Source organism: Dermacentor variabilis, chromosome 8, assembly GCF_050947875.1.
Source record: "Dermacentor variabilis isolate Ectoservices chromosome 8, ASM5094787v1, whole genome shotgun sequence".
NCBI classification, from domain to species: Eukaryota; Metazoa; Arthropoda; class Arachnida; order Ixodida; family Ixodidae; genus Dermacentor; species Dermacentor variabilis.
Window position 1 is genome coordinate 116,311,264 of NC_134575.1, and position 12,197 is coordinate 116,323,460.

A 12,197-nucleotide genomic window follows, 5' to 3' on the forward strand; every position below is an offset into this window, starting at 1 on the left:
TGCAATGACAGCATTCTAAACATGCATTCATTATAATATAAAAAGGCACAGACTTACTGCAAGCATTCGGATCACTAGCCCTAGATGTTGATGCATGCGATGAGTGCTTTTGAATACGTCTCCCATTCCTCTTCAGTGCTTCTAAAATGGAAAAGGCGGCATTGACTGGATTCGAGAAACGGGCTACAATTTCTTAATGTACCAATCACGTGCAATGTGATTTCATAGCTCAGATGTCGCCACTTTCTAGTGAAAGCAGAGAGATTGATTTCACAGAGCTGTATAAAAATTTACAGTGTAGAGGTGAACCTGCAAAGTGGCAGGTCACTGCCCACCTGGCAGGAAAACCCATATGTGTTTTCTTTGAAGGTGCAGGCCTACTTTGCATATTACTCTGAAAAATGATGTGGCATAGAAGAACTAATACGAAGAATATAGTGAAGAAAGCTTGCTAGTGTGAAAAACAATTAGTAAACGTACTTTTATTCATAGAGAGCGGTGGAAGTGGTAGTCGCTGCACACTTTCCGGACTTCAGCTAAGGGCTCTTGGCTGCTTTGTTCTTTTCCCCCTTCCCAGGTCCACTTCACTCCCCAAGTCTCTGACCCATTTTCAGCTTGCTATAGCTTTTTGCCGTGCTGCATCGTATGTTCCTAAGGAAAGTGACAAATAATAATGAGCATAAATTCAAGCATCGCCCCATTTATTCAACTCAATGTAATTTTAGATAAGTTTTCTAATAACCTTAAAAGATCTAGAGTTACCATGTAACCTTAAAGGAATTGTTGCGCCAGTGCGTAGATGAGTTTTCATTACTGAATGAAAAAGTGATTGTCACCTAGTAAGCATGTAAAAACTACAGTTAGGCCACCAAAGAAAACAATCTTTCTAAAGTTACTCTTTCTTTCAGAGATGTGTGTGTACATTCCAATTTCAAGTACATTGCCAACATGAATATGGTTACTATGTTATGAGACATGCTCCAAAAGAATTAGAAGAGAAATATAAAACTTACTGATTGTGTCTATGGTCACACATGGCACGACTTGCCAGTGGGAAGATGGAGAGGCTCCACATTTTGCTAAATACGAAACATTCTTGGAATCCTGTGGCCACAAGCAGACATCACCATGCAAGCACTTGGTATGTACAAGAGCCACAGAGTCGCCTTCCTCTGGAAACTTGACGACTGCACATTGATCCCATAAAGGAAAAACAATATATGTATTGTACAAGTCTGTATATAGGAGTTTCTTCATCATTTACATCTTCAGGTGCACAAGAGGAGATACAATCACCTTCTTTTTGAATGGAACTCGCATGAATTTTTCTGAGACCCATGTCAGAGGCCAACACAGCAGCAAAGAAGGCTTAGACACAATCAATATTCCCAGTGCTGATGAGGGAAAAGGTGTCATATATACGTCATCTTTCTTCAGGAACTTCCTTCCAATTATGTATGGCGTACCTTGTGCATTAGGGGCAAGGTTCTCCACCTCAACTACACTTACATCAAGGAGCTTGCAGCAGTTATTTCTCCTACTAGTGTCCAAGACAATTCCTTCTGGAAACGTCGCTTTCTTGAACTGTGGCCCTTGGCAAAGAGGCGGAAGACGCCCATCTTTATGTTGTGCAATGAGCAGAGGGGAATTGCTTACAGTAATTATCTTTTTGCACTGAAGCTTCTTTTTTTCAGCAATTCTGTTTGACAGTTGCTCCAGTAGGTGCTGCAGCTTTCTAAGAAGTTTCTTGATGGTGCCCATGTAACTGAAATGTACTCCATGAATCCTGTGGCCCCAAATGTATTGCATCACCTGCAAGGTGGCAAAGCCCATGTACATTATGGGGTACACGGTGCTGACCATATATTTCTGCAAAGCAGCTAACAAATAAGTTCAAAAGCTCCTCAGCATAGTCGAGCTCGGCGGCTACTGTGCTTTGTGACGCAAGTATGGTTACTGCTACATGAAGACAGAGAAAGTTTTCATACATCCCTTGTGTCACTACAGAGAACGACACCAGTGGACCACTATAAAGCACAAAAAATCTGAATTCTGTTCCTTTCCAGCGATCTATGTCATGTAGGCCTCTTGGACGTCGGTTGAAGTCAGATGGTACAAAAAAGAGAAAGCTCTGTTTTCTTGGCTGAAATATAATTTTGTGCAGAAGCCCCTTGTCTACTCTGTTTGGAACCTCGAAACCGCAGCAGAAGCAGTTTTCGCATGACTCCTAGACACACAGGATGCATATAATCCAGTGGCACATCTTTGACCAAGTCAAGTTGCAACTCCTCAAGAATCGTATTGCCAGTATGATGTTGCTCTTGAAATTGGCCTCGAAATGTGGTGTTGGTGCGCAGACTCCCACTTTTTGCAGGAAAGCACAGTCTCCCTTCACTGTAGAGTCCTTTCACAGTGCATTTTGCACAGCTGTAGTATCCAGTGTGGCTTCTTACACTCAGAATAAATGCTCTTGCAGGTGCGTCGCAGATGATGGCATTTATTCTGACAGGTATAACCTGTGTGCTAGAACAGATGCAAGAGCTAACAATTACCTTGACTTCATCAACAAACTGACGAAGAAACTCATTTTAATCATCTGTTTTTTTTTTGTCGCCAAAGACACCCACAACAAATGGGTCATGAGCTTCGATTTTCTTTACATGACAAAGTATCGTCCAAAATTGTTTTTTCGAGCTCTTTGCCAGGGGGAGCCCATCAACATGAAAATTGAGCGCAAGCTCGAATGGTACATTCTCTGCTATTTCTAGCAATTCGCGAAGAGGTTGCACGATACCAAAGTTTGGCAGTATCGCCCTCCAGCTATGTTGATTATGTTTAATGACTTCCTGGGCGTTTCTAGCAGTGTCCTTGCTGATCCTGGAAGACAAGAAAAACATTCATGACCACGCAAGATTCTCAAAAGGGTAGTAACTGAGGTGTGGGAAAAGCCATACTGAATGTCCCATGCTTGTAATTGGTCGCTGAACGGCGCGACATCGTCTACCTCAGGTTGCTCTTCTAGCTGCACATTCGTTTGCTTCATTCGCTCCTGTAGGCACTCAGAATCCTAACTGCTGCTCCAGAACACGGAGTCTCGCTCGACGCTAGGCCGCTCACGGTGGTCGGATTCCGATGCAACATCGCTGAACAATGGGCTCCCACTAGCAGCGTCAAGTTGATTGCGCCGAGTGCTGACTCCAGAGCCAGATGGGTACACATTTTTCTGCTCGCTATTAGTTCCACGTTGCGATGGATTTAAGATCACAAAGAATTAATCTACTCTTCGGTTCCTCAAGCGGCGAAACCACAGGTCACTCGCCGACATGGTTCACAAGGGTACTTACCGCTAAGCTTAAAAAAGTAGTCGCCTCTAGAATACCGCAACAGACTCCTGCACTTAAGGTTTTTACTTCACTAACAAATAAAATGCACTCACCTCCTTTTTCCGATTCCGAGGGCATGCCTGCGAAGAACAAAATACCCCCACGGAGGTCGCTGCAAACTCGGCCGCGGGAAGTACAGAAAACGTGCGAAGCGCTGACGGCTGACTGACTTCCGTCGTGGACGTGACTTGACTTTGTTGCATGCATAACATTGAAAACATTAGCCAATCTCAAAGGCCTTGTTGTTATGCGCAACAAGTGCCGGAAACCTCCGAGATTGCGTTTTGTTGAGAGCATCCTCCATCGTTTGAGGGCCTGCACTAGCCTGCGCCATATATCTTACTGGCTCTTCGTGCATGCAGCCCCCTGATGCACAGCCTAGAAAAACATGAGAAAAAGGATTTTTGGAAGTGAAAAAATAAAGAAAACTCCTCTGAGAAATTATCCGATAGTGCGTAAGCATTTTATAGTAGAATACAACTTAAAAAAACAGCAGTTGGCAACCAACACACGGACCGCGCGGCGTTGTGTTACTCCGCCTGCCAATCGCAGAAGCGACAGAGGAAAACAATACCTTCGTCATACGACCTTTTCAAAATGGCGTCATGCTTGATACCTCCAGAGCTGCTGCTGTTCTTGCAGAGGTTTTTTATCGGAGGAAGCGATGAGGTGTGCAACAGACATCGACAAATATATGGAGTCTGAGCATTCCAATTTTTCAAAGTGAGTGGTACAGTTCATTTTACTTCTGACCCCGTTTTACTGATGAAACTTGACTGCCAAATGCAGTGAAACTTGCCAATGAATAGTTTCAACGAAGCAAGCGTTTTACTTCAGTTCAATGAATAATTAGTCTTTCGCCGTTCCGCTATAATAGACGCCTGAAAACGTATAAAATTACACTCTTATAATTTTATTTTAGTGGTTACCATCTTATTTAGGTCACAGGGAAAGTTTGAAGCACGAAATATTTGCAGCCTCGTGGAGAAACAATGGCTGGCGGTTATGAGCGCGTGAGATCGGTCTTTTCCCGGGGCGTCCCATCAAGCTTGCTACCTCCATTTTAGTATAAGTTTCAGCAATCTTGCTTTGAAAATTTGGGTATGAATAAGCCTGCTTCAGCTAAGCCGTGGGTGTTCCAGGCATTGCACTACCACCGAAATCGGCCACTCACCTCCACTGCCCTGGTCGGCCTGGTATTGCGCTACCACCGGGTTCATCCCACGTATAGCGTTACGTTGCCCCATGTATTCCTATGGAGCGCGTAGGTCAAGTGTTACAGACGAACAGACCGGCAGATTTCGCAGGGAAGCTTAGCCAAGAATGCCTACACACATTAAAAGAGAGGTGCAGGTCGCCTTTATCCACACAGCGGCTAAGCAGTAGGAGCGGATCGACGTTCCACCTACACCTGCCTGGCGCACGTATAGAGGCTACATGCGGCATCTATACCATATGTGCGCTTTCTTGCTGAATATATATATATATATATATATATATATATATATATATATATATATATATAAAGAAACCATTGTAGATTTATTCAATTGCACATTTCATGGCATAGATACGATGGTTAGCATACATATCGCTAGTTGCCGCAGGCGTCTGAACTTTTGTCACTATCGCTAATTTACAATTATTATGCTGTATATATAACTAATTTACAATTTTCTGGATAACAATGTAGGCTCTTTTCAGGACTTCCTGAGGATGTCCTGTAAGGTAGATTTTCTGGAACAAGATACCAGGTCATGCTAGGGATGTCCTCAGTACGTCGGCTACGGGATGAGGACGTTTTAACCATATGAGGACATCTTGAGGATGTTTTTGCTGTCTGGGAAGCAAGCAAGGACGAGACTCGGCCTGTCGCGTCTTTCCATGCGACTTGACTTCTGTTTTATTGCGAGGTGTTCTTCGCACAATGAGCCAGATACGCCTGTGTGCCCCTCTTATGTGACCTTGCTATCAGCCCGTGAAGAATTCTCCGAGCACGGTGTACGATAAAGAGGAGTACCGACTCACCTGATATGACGTTACACAGCTTGTGCCCCTGAGAGCCGGCTACTTTGTGACGTAAATCGTAGATGGTGCGGAAACTTGTTGCGATCATCTAGAGCTGCGTCACCAGCAGCGGCCAAAGCACGGCGCCGCATGTAGCGAAGCATAGTGGGTTTTCTCATTGTCGACAAATTCGTTTGTGTGTCGCCTCTTACCTGACCTTGATGTGGGCGCCTTTACGCTGTTTCCCGCGCAGCGCCGTCTGTGTCGCGCATTACCGATGACCACTGTTCGTCCCCGCTGTTTATTGCCCTGTTCGTCCCCTGCCGGAGTTTGCGGGATATTTTGTCGGTTTTAGATGGATAAAATTTTCTATCTAAGTGTCTGTGTAACGGCAGCAGCTGGTAGACAGTGTGATCTTGTGCATAGACATGCTTTTACTGAAGTTATACATTTGTTAATAAAGATCTGAAATGAAAAGCTGTGAACTGCTTCGCGGTTACATGCATTCAGTACAACACATCTGGCGTGTAACTTTGCTTACTTAAGCGTGTTTTGCTATCTTGTCTCTCTTCATGAACTTCGAATTACGGCATGCTGCTGCCGACATGCGACTCCTGCGGCCAATCTAACATCGCCGGCTACAATTAAAGCTTTTCGGGTGTGTTTACCGCACACTACACAACCTAATTCTGGGAATTGCGGGAACTATGTCCCAGAAATAGTGAAGGCACACCGCAGGCAATCAGGAACGTCCGAAAACTTTTGTTTTATGCCAGAGCAAGCACACAACTGCACCTTTGCTCAAGTGATGACCCTGCACGTAGGGACAGACTGGCACCGACGAAAAAATTATTGTGTTCTACTTGGACCAGTCAATGTGCCGCTATCTGCTCCGCTCAAACAGCGCGCTCCTAAAGTCGCGGACCACTTTCTGTGGCTATGAAGGGAAAGCTATCGATGCAAAGCGCGCACAACTGTGAGCGCTTCTGAAAAGAGTCCTACGTTTTAATCGACGTCAGTTTATGCTGGGGCACGGAGCAAGAAACATTTAGGAGTCGAAACTCCGCTGTTTGCGGCGACCAGAAAAAGTCACATGCCCGCGTAGCCGCCGCCGCCGCCGCAATTTTAGGCCACCCTTTCGGGATTATCAGCGCAATGTTAAGCCGCTATACGCCACCCTGGCATGTGATACACCGCTTCCAGCGGAAACAACAGCAATGCGCGCCATCCGGCCACTTTAAAGGGTCTGCAAGCTAACTTTAGCCATAGTTTAAAAATATGCAATTGCCACGCACCTGACCGGAACAAAGGTAATGTTGTTTGCCGTCGCTCCTAGATACTGAAACTATTTATTTCATTCCAACTAATTAGGTAATTATTATTAGGCATTCATTATTCAAGTTCCCAAATATTATAATTAGATGAAAAGTGGCGATTAGTAAATTGTAGAGCGACATGAAAAACTCCCGATACAGCTTTCTGTTTCTTCCTACGTGCCACATAACAGTGTATTTCATAGCGTCAAAGAAGCTTGCGAATACGCGCAAAGCGCCTGGAGCGGCGAGTGACGCGGCAAGTTTGTGTGCATTTGCGGGCTTCTTTCACGTTCGGAAAACACTTTTATGTGGCATGTAGTGAGCAACAGAAAGTTGCATCGGGAGTTTTTCATATCACTCAACAATGTATTCATTTGCATTTTTCATCTAATTATGAAATTTGAATAACTGGTTAAATAGAAGACTTATTATCTAATTAGGCGGAACGAAATAAATAGTTTGCGCATCTCCAAGCGACGGCAAACAACATTCCCTTTCTTCTGCCCTGATAGTGGCATTTCCATATTTTTAAACTCTGGCCAAATTTAGCTAGGACACCCCATATATTTTGATAGCAGAAAGGGTTCTCGACACCTTTGCTTCTCAAAAGGGAACACCGCATGGTGCACATATTTGGCGCACACGTCTAGCAAAGGCGAAAGTGAAGAGAGTGCCTTGAAAAGCAACGAACAAGAGAGAAGGTAAGCGGAAGCAGAGAGCACGATGGGCTACTGAGCGCCTATTGTCATTGGGACATTGGTTGACCGCACCAAATCCGTTTCAGCATAGGCGAGGAGGCACTCTTGCGTATTTTACTCCATGGCCTGCAGCTACACCTGCTATTAAAGAAAGTTGTGCAAAGCAACTGTACCAGAGTGGTAAAGATAATGTTGAAAAAGCTGCGTTACGGCAGCTTGACGGGCGCCCAATTATAACGTGCACCCAAATCTAAGTACACGGGTCTTTTCGCATTTCGCCCCCGTCGAAATGCGGCCGCCGTGGCCGGGATTCGATCCCGCGACCTTGTGCTCAGCAGCCTAACACCATAGCCACTGAGCAACGACGGCGGGTCTCGCATTACATACTCTCTCGTGACAGCTAGCTGTTTGAGACGATGTACTAGGCTGCACTACCTTCGGGATCAGCCATTATTTTTCATCTACGGATATCTGGAAAGTGCGAGGTCCGCCTTTATTGCCACCCTATGAGAAAAAATTTGGAGGACGCTTAAGTTTCGCCCTTAGAGTGAAACGCGATAGCATTAAAAGATCCCCGGCGGCTGAGTGCACTTCATGTTTCCCAACAACTGCGGCTTATTTAACCATAATGTTTACCGGGAAGCGCTGGCAGCGAACGGTATGCACGAAGGCCAGCTTTCTGGTAGGCACGGGTCCTCTTGCCTGCGCTGATCCCGGAGGTTGTGCACAGCCGCGCCAAAAAAAAAAAAAAAAAACATTACGCCATTTTCAGGTTTCTGTTATTCTTTCCCACTATTAAAATTTATTGTGAGGAGATTTAGCATAAAAGGCATGCGTTGTCAGCGTTTTCTTTCGTGATATTTGTTGGCTGTCATTCTTCGAATCTCGATGAATTAATCTGCCAGGAATGTGATGCACGGTATGAGCTACTTCAGGGATAAAATGGTCTAGCTGGCATTAGAGCCCGCATATACCGCACGTCGTATAGCAAGGCCTGGCATATGCATATACCTAAATATATACGGCAATTTTTCCTCACCGACAACACCACCAACGCCGACACCGACACCGGAGTTTGTGCGACGCCGCGCACTTAATGCTCTCGCGTTGAAAAACAATCCGGCCTAATGGTTACAGTGATAGGATGTTCCCTAGGGATGAAGATGTTCAAATGCACCATCGGTCGCGCGCTTATTTTTATTGAAGAGGCCTGAACTTAATCAAAACAAGACCCGCCGTGGTTGCTCAGTGGCTATGGTGTTGAGCTGCTGAGCGCGAAGTCACGGGATCGAATCGCGGCCACGGTGGCCGCATTTCGATGGGGACGAAAACACCCATGTACTTAGATTTAGCTGCACTTGAAAGAACCCCAGGTGGTGGAAATTTCCTTAGTCCTCCCACTACGGCGTGCCTAATGATCAGAAAGGGGTTTTGGCGGGTAAAACTTCACAATTTATTTTTTTATCAAGACAGGAGCCTGCCTGCCTACCTACCTACCTAACTACCTATTTACGGAAAAAGCTACTAAAAGGAGGCAATAAGTGGGTCGCATGAAATAAGTCCGTCGAAAATCGGGAGTTTTGCCCTGTGTCGCGACTTTCGCATTGCTTCTCCGATTTTCTATTATGTTCTGCCGAAATTTGTTCTCCTGTGTCGTGCTTTCCTTTAGTGTCACCTTTACCTTTGCAGGATACTTCCGAGATACCCATGGGGACTACAGTGGACTGCTGCATGTAATGGCGGCCCTCAACGCTTTCTTCGTGTGCATTTGGACCGCGAAGCTTTTTATTAGAAGGAGGGCAATCTCAAGGCTACTATCGAACGCTGCAGCGACCAGCGAAAAGTGCATGACAGATTTTCCGGAGAGCTTGGCTGAGAAGAGACGCAGCGGAGATTATTAAAACTGTTTCTACTACGTCTATATGAGAAACGTCTTGCGAATCGATTTTATGTAATGTGTCGAACAGACGAAAGTCTGGAAGCATAGCCGTAATACATAGTGAGCGAAGAGGGGATCTCTAAAAAAAGTTCATTTCTCTCGAACAAAATAAGAGTGCACCTCCGCTACATCCACTTTATTGCACAGTACTGCAATAAGCCAAGGGCGATGAAAACGTGTACAGATATTTCGCGCGCACGGACAGCGAAGGCGAAAGGGAAGAGAGTACCTTGGAAAGCCACGAACAAGAGAGAAGTTAAGCGGAGGCATAGAGCACGATAGAATGCTGGTCGCCTGTTATCGAGAGGGCATTAGTTGGTCGAGCCAATTGCATTGCATCATAGGCGAGTCGGCCTTCTTGCATATGTTACTGCGTGGCCTGCAGCTGCGCCGACTGTTAATTGAAGTTGTGAAAAACAAGCGTGCCTTCTACAGCAGAAAGTGTACGGGACACAAAATCTGCTAAGAAGCTGAATTCTGGCGAAGCCTGATCACACCGCCTCGAATTAATTGTTCCATCATGTCGTAGCCTTAATGCGGATCCCACGCACTGCAGGAGTGGATGTAAGCGAAGCTTTCTGTGCTGTTTCCTGTGACTGACGAGAACTAGTGGCGACGTTACAGCAGATGTTATGCCAGAGTAGAGAGTTTATGGTAAACGTTACCTTGTGTGCACCAGTGCTGTTTATCTGTGTAGTACGCAAAGCACAAAGCGAGACGTGTTTGCTTGAGGCGTTGTTGTGCTGCATCGCCCATAATTTCCAAAAAGGTTAGCATTTTCATTCCCTCGCGTGGCACATCCCATCATGGCAGAAGTATTAAACTTTAGTTGAATTATGCGGCTTTACGTGCCAAAACCACAATCAGATTGAAGGACGCCGTAGTGGCATTCTCCAGAATAAGTTTGACCCCCGGGGCTTCTTTACGTCTACCTAAACCTAAGTACACCAGCTTTTTTGTATTTCGTCACTGTCTGAATACTGCTGCCGCAGAAATGATGGCCTACGCAACGTCGAGCAATGCCACAGCCGCAAAGCTACTGCGGTGGGCACAGAATTATAGATACGACATGCGGCCGCTCCCGTAGTTTCGCCTAGACGCAGTAATACTTTAATACGGCTTTGCGGTTTCATGCTGTGCATCAGTTCACCACTTGAAAAATTTGCATGGTGTTCTTTTTCAAAAATCGCAGAAACCTACTTTACCATACCTTGAACTGAAATCTATCCAGTTTGTCCGCAACCGCTATCATGTCTAGTGATAGTGTTTCCTCGCCTTCGCTCGTCGCGTTTTTTCTGATATGTGCTGTTCCGAGGCGCGAGTGCCCAGTATAGCCAAAGAGCGGCGGGCTAGTGTTAATGAGTTCGAAATACAGCGATGAACCACGAGCGCTAGATGTGACGTGCCTGTAAAGAGGCCTTCAATAACAGTCGCTGTAAAGTGCGTAAATTGAATTTGTAGTAACACAATGGCAATGACTACTGAAGTGCATGAACACAAAAGGGACATTATGGAAACATCATGTCATCTACTAAAGTACATGAGAGAAGCACTACTGCCTTCACAGAACCTTTTAAAACCAAAGGTCTGGAAGCATGTGCTATACAAAGCTCTATTGCAGCACCATCCTCTGGCTAGATGTGCTACGTATTTCTTGGACTAATAACATGCAACACAACATCATTCAACAATCTCAGATCTGCTTTGGCGTCAAGAAAATGTCCCAGCCATTCCCTTACCGGAAAATGGGGGTAAGCGAAGCTTGTCCTGCGTGCACCCGACCTTCGTCACGGTTAACTAACCCATGGATAACGGTGCCGAATTGCTTCGGGCTCCCACTCCCTCAGCTCGACATCTCGATGCTGTCAGATTGCTTCGGCTCGGGCGGCTCTAACGGCTAGATCGGCGCGCCAACGGCGAGCCCTTTCACGAGAGAGTTCTCGCCGCCGCTCTTCGAACGCTGCCCGTTCCTCGGGGGAAGGCATAATGCCTGGTAGTCCCATCCGTTTTCCGAGAGTCAACTAAACGAAAAAAGAAGCCGGTGGAAGTGCACGCGATACCCTTTCCGGCCCTTTCGCTCCCCGACTGAAGCGAACCGGCTCTGATTGGTTGCGCGCGTGGCGGGTGCACGCGCCTATGCAGCTGGAATCCTTGCTAATGGCTCCCGTTCCGGCGCCGGCGCAGCTATCGACTCATCAAGCCTTCCTTTTCCGCAGCTGCTCTGCTCTGTGAGCAACTGAGTTTTGGCGTGACCATATCGCCACCGAAACTTGTGAGCCAATATAACTTGCGCTTGAAAAACATCTTTGAACCAAGAAACACTACCGGACGAAGAGGGATATATTGCTGGTATACTAGAGCAAAGCGTTTCTCACTCTCAGCTTCTGCTTCCCGACATTCCAGCAGGACGTGGAGGAAGGTCAGCCTCTCACCATATCTGCCACAGGTTGGTCGTTCATTACCGGTCAGCAGACAATTGTTAGTGCCAGGCGTGTTTGCTGAGTCAACAGAACAGGCTATCATTGCGTCATACTTTTGTTACGGATGGCCAGAAACCTAACTGGCGCCTAATCAGGTGGAACTTAATGTTCATTTCAGCGTCCCACAAGCGTTGCTAGTGGCTTCGCAGTTTTCTTAATTGGAAGGCCTTCAGGTTTGTAGCAGGAGCAGCAAAGGTAAGATTAATACCTTGTGATGCGGTTGATGTGACGATTTCGTGGGGAAGCACATTACCCTCCACTGCGCTGTGCCCAGGAACATAGCATATTACATTTCTACGAGATGGATAAATATTGCACAAGGGTGAATAAGGCTCAATAAAAACAGGATATTTGTGAGTTTTTAAAGAAAAGTT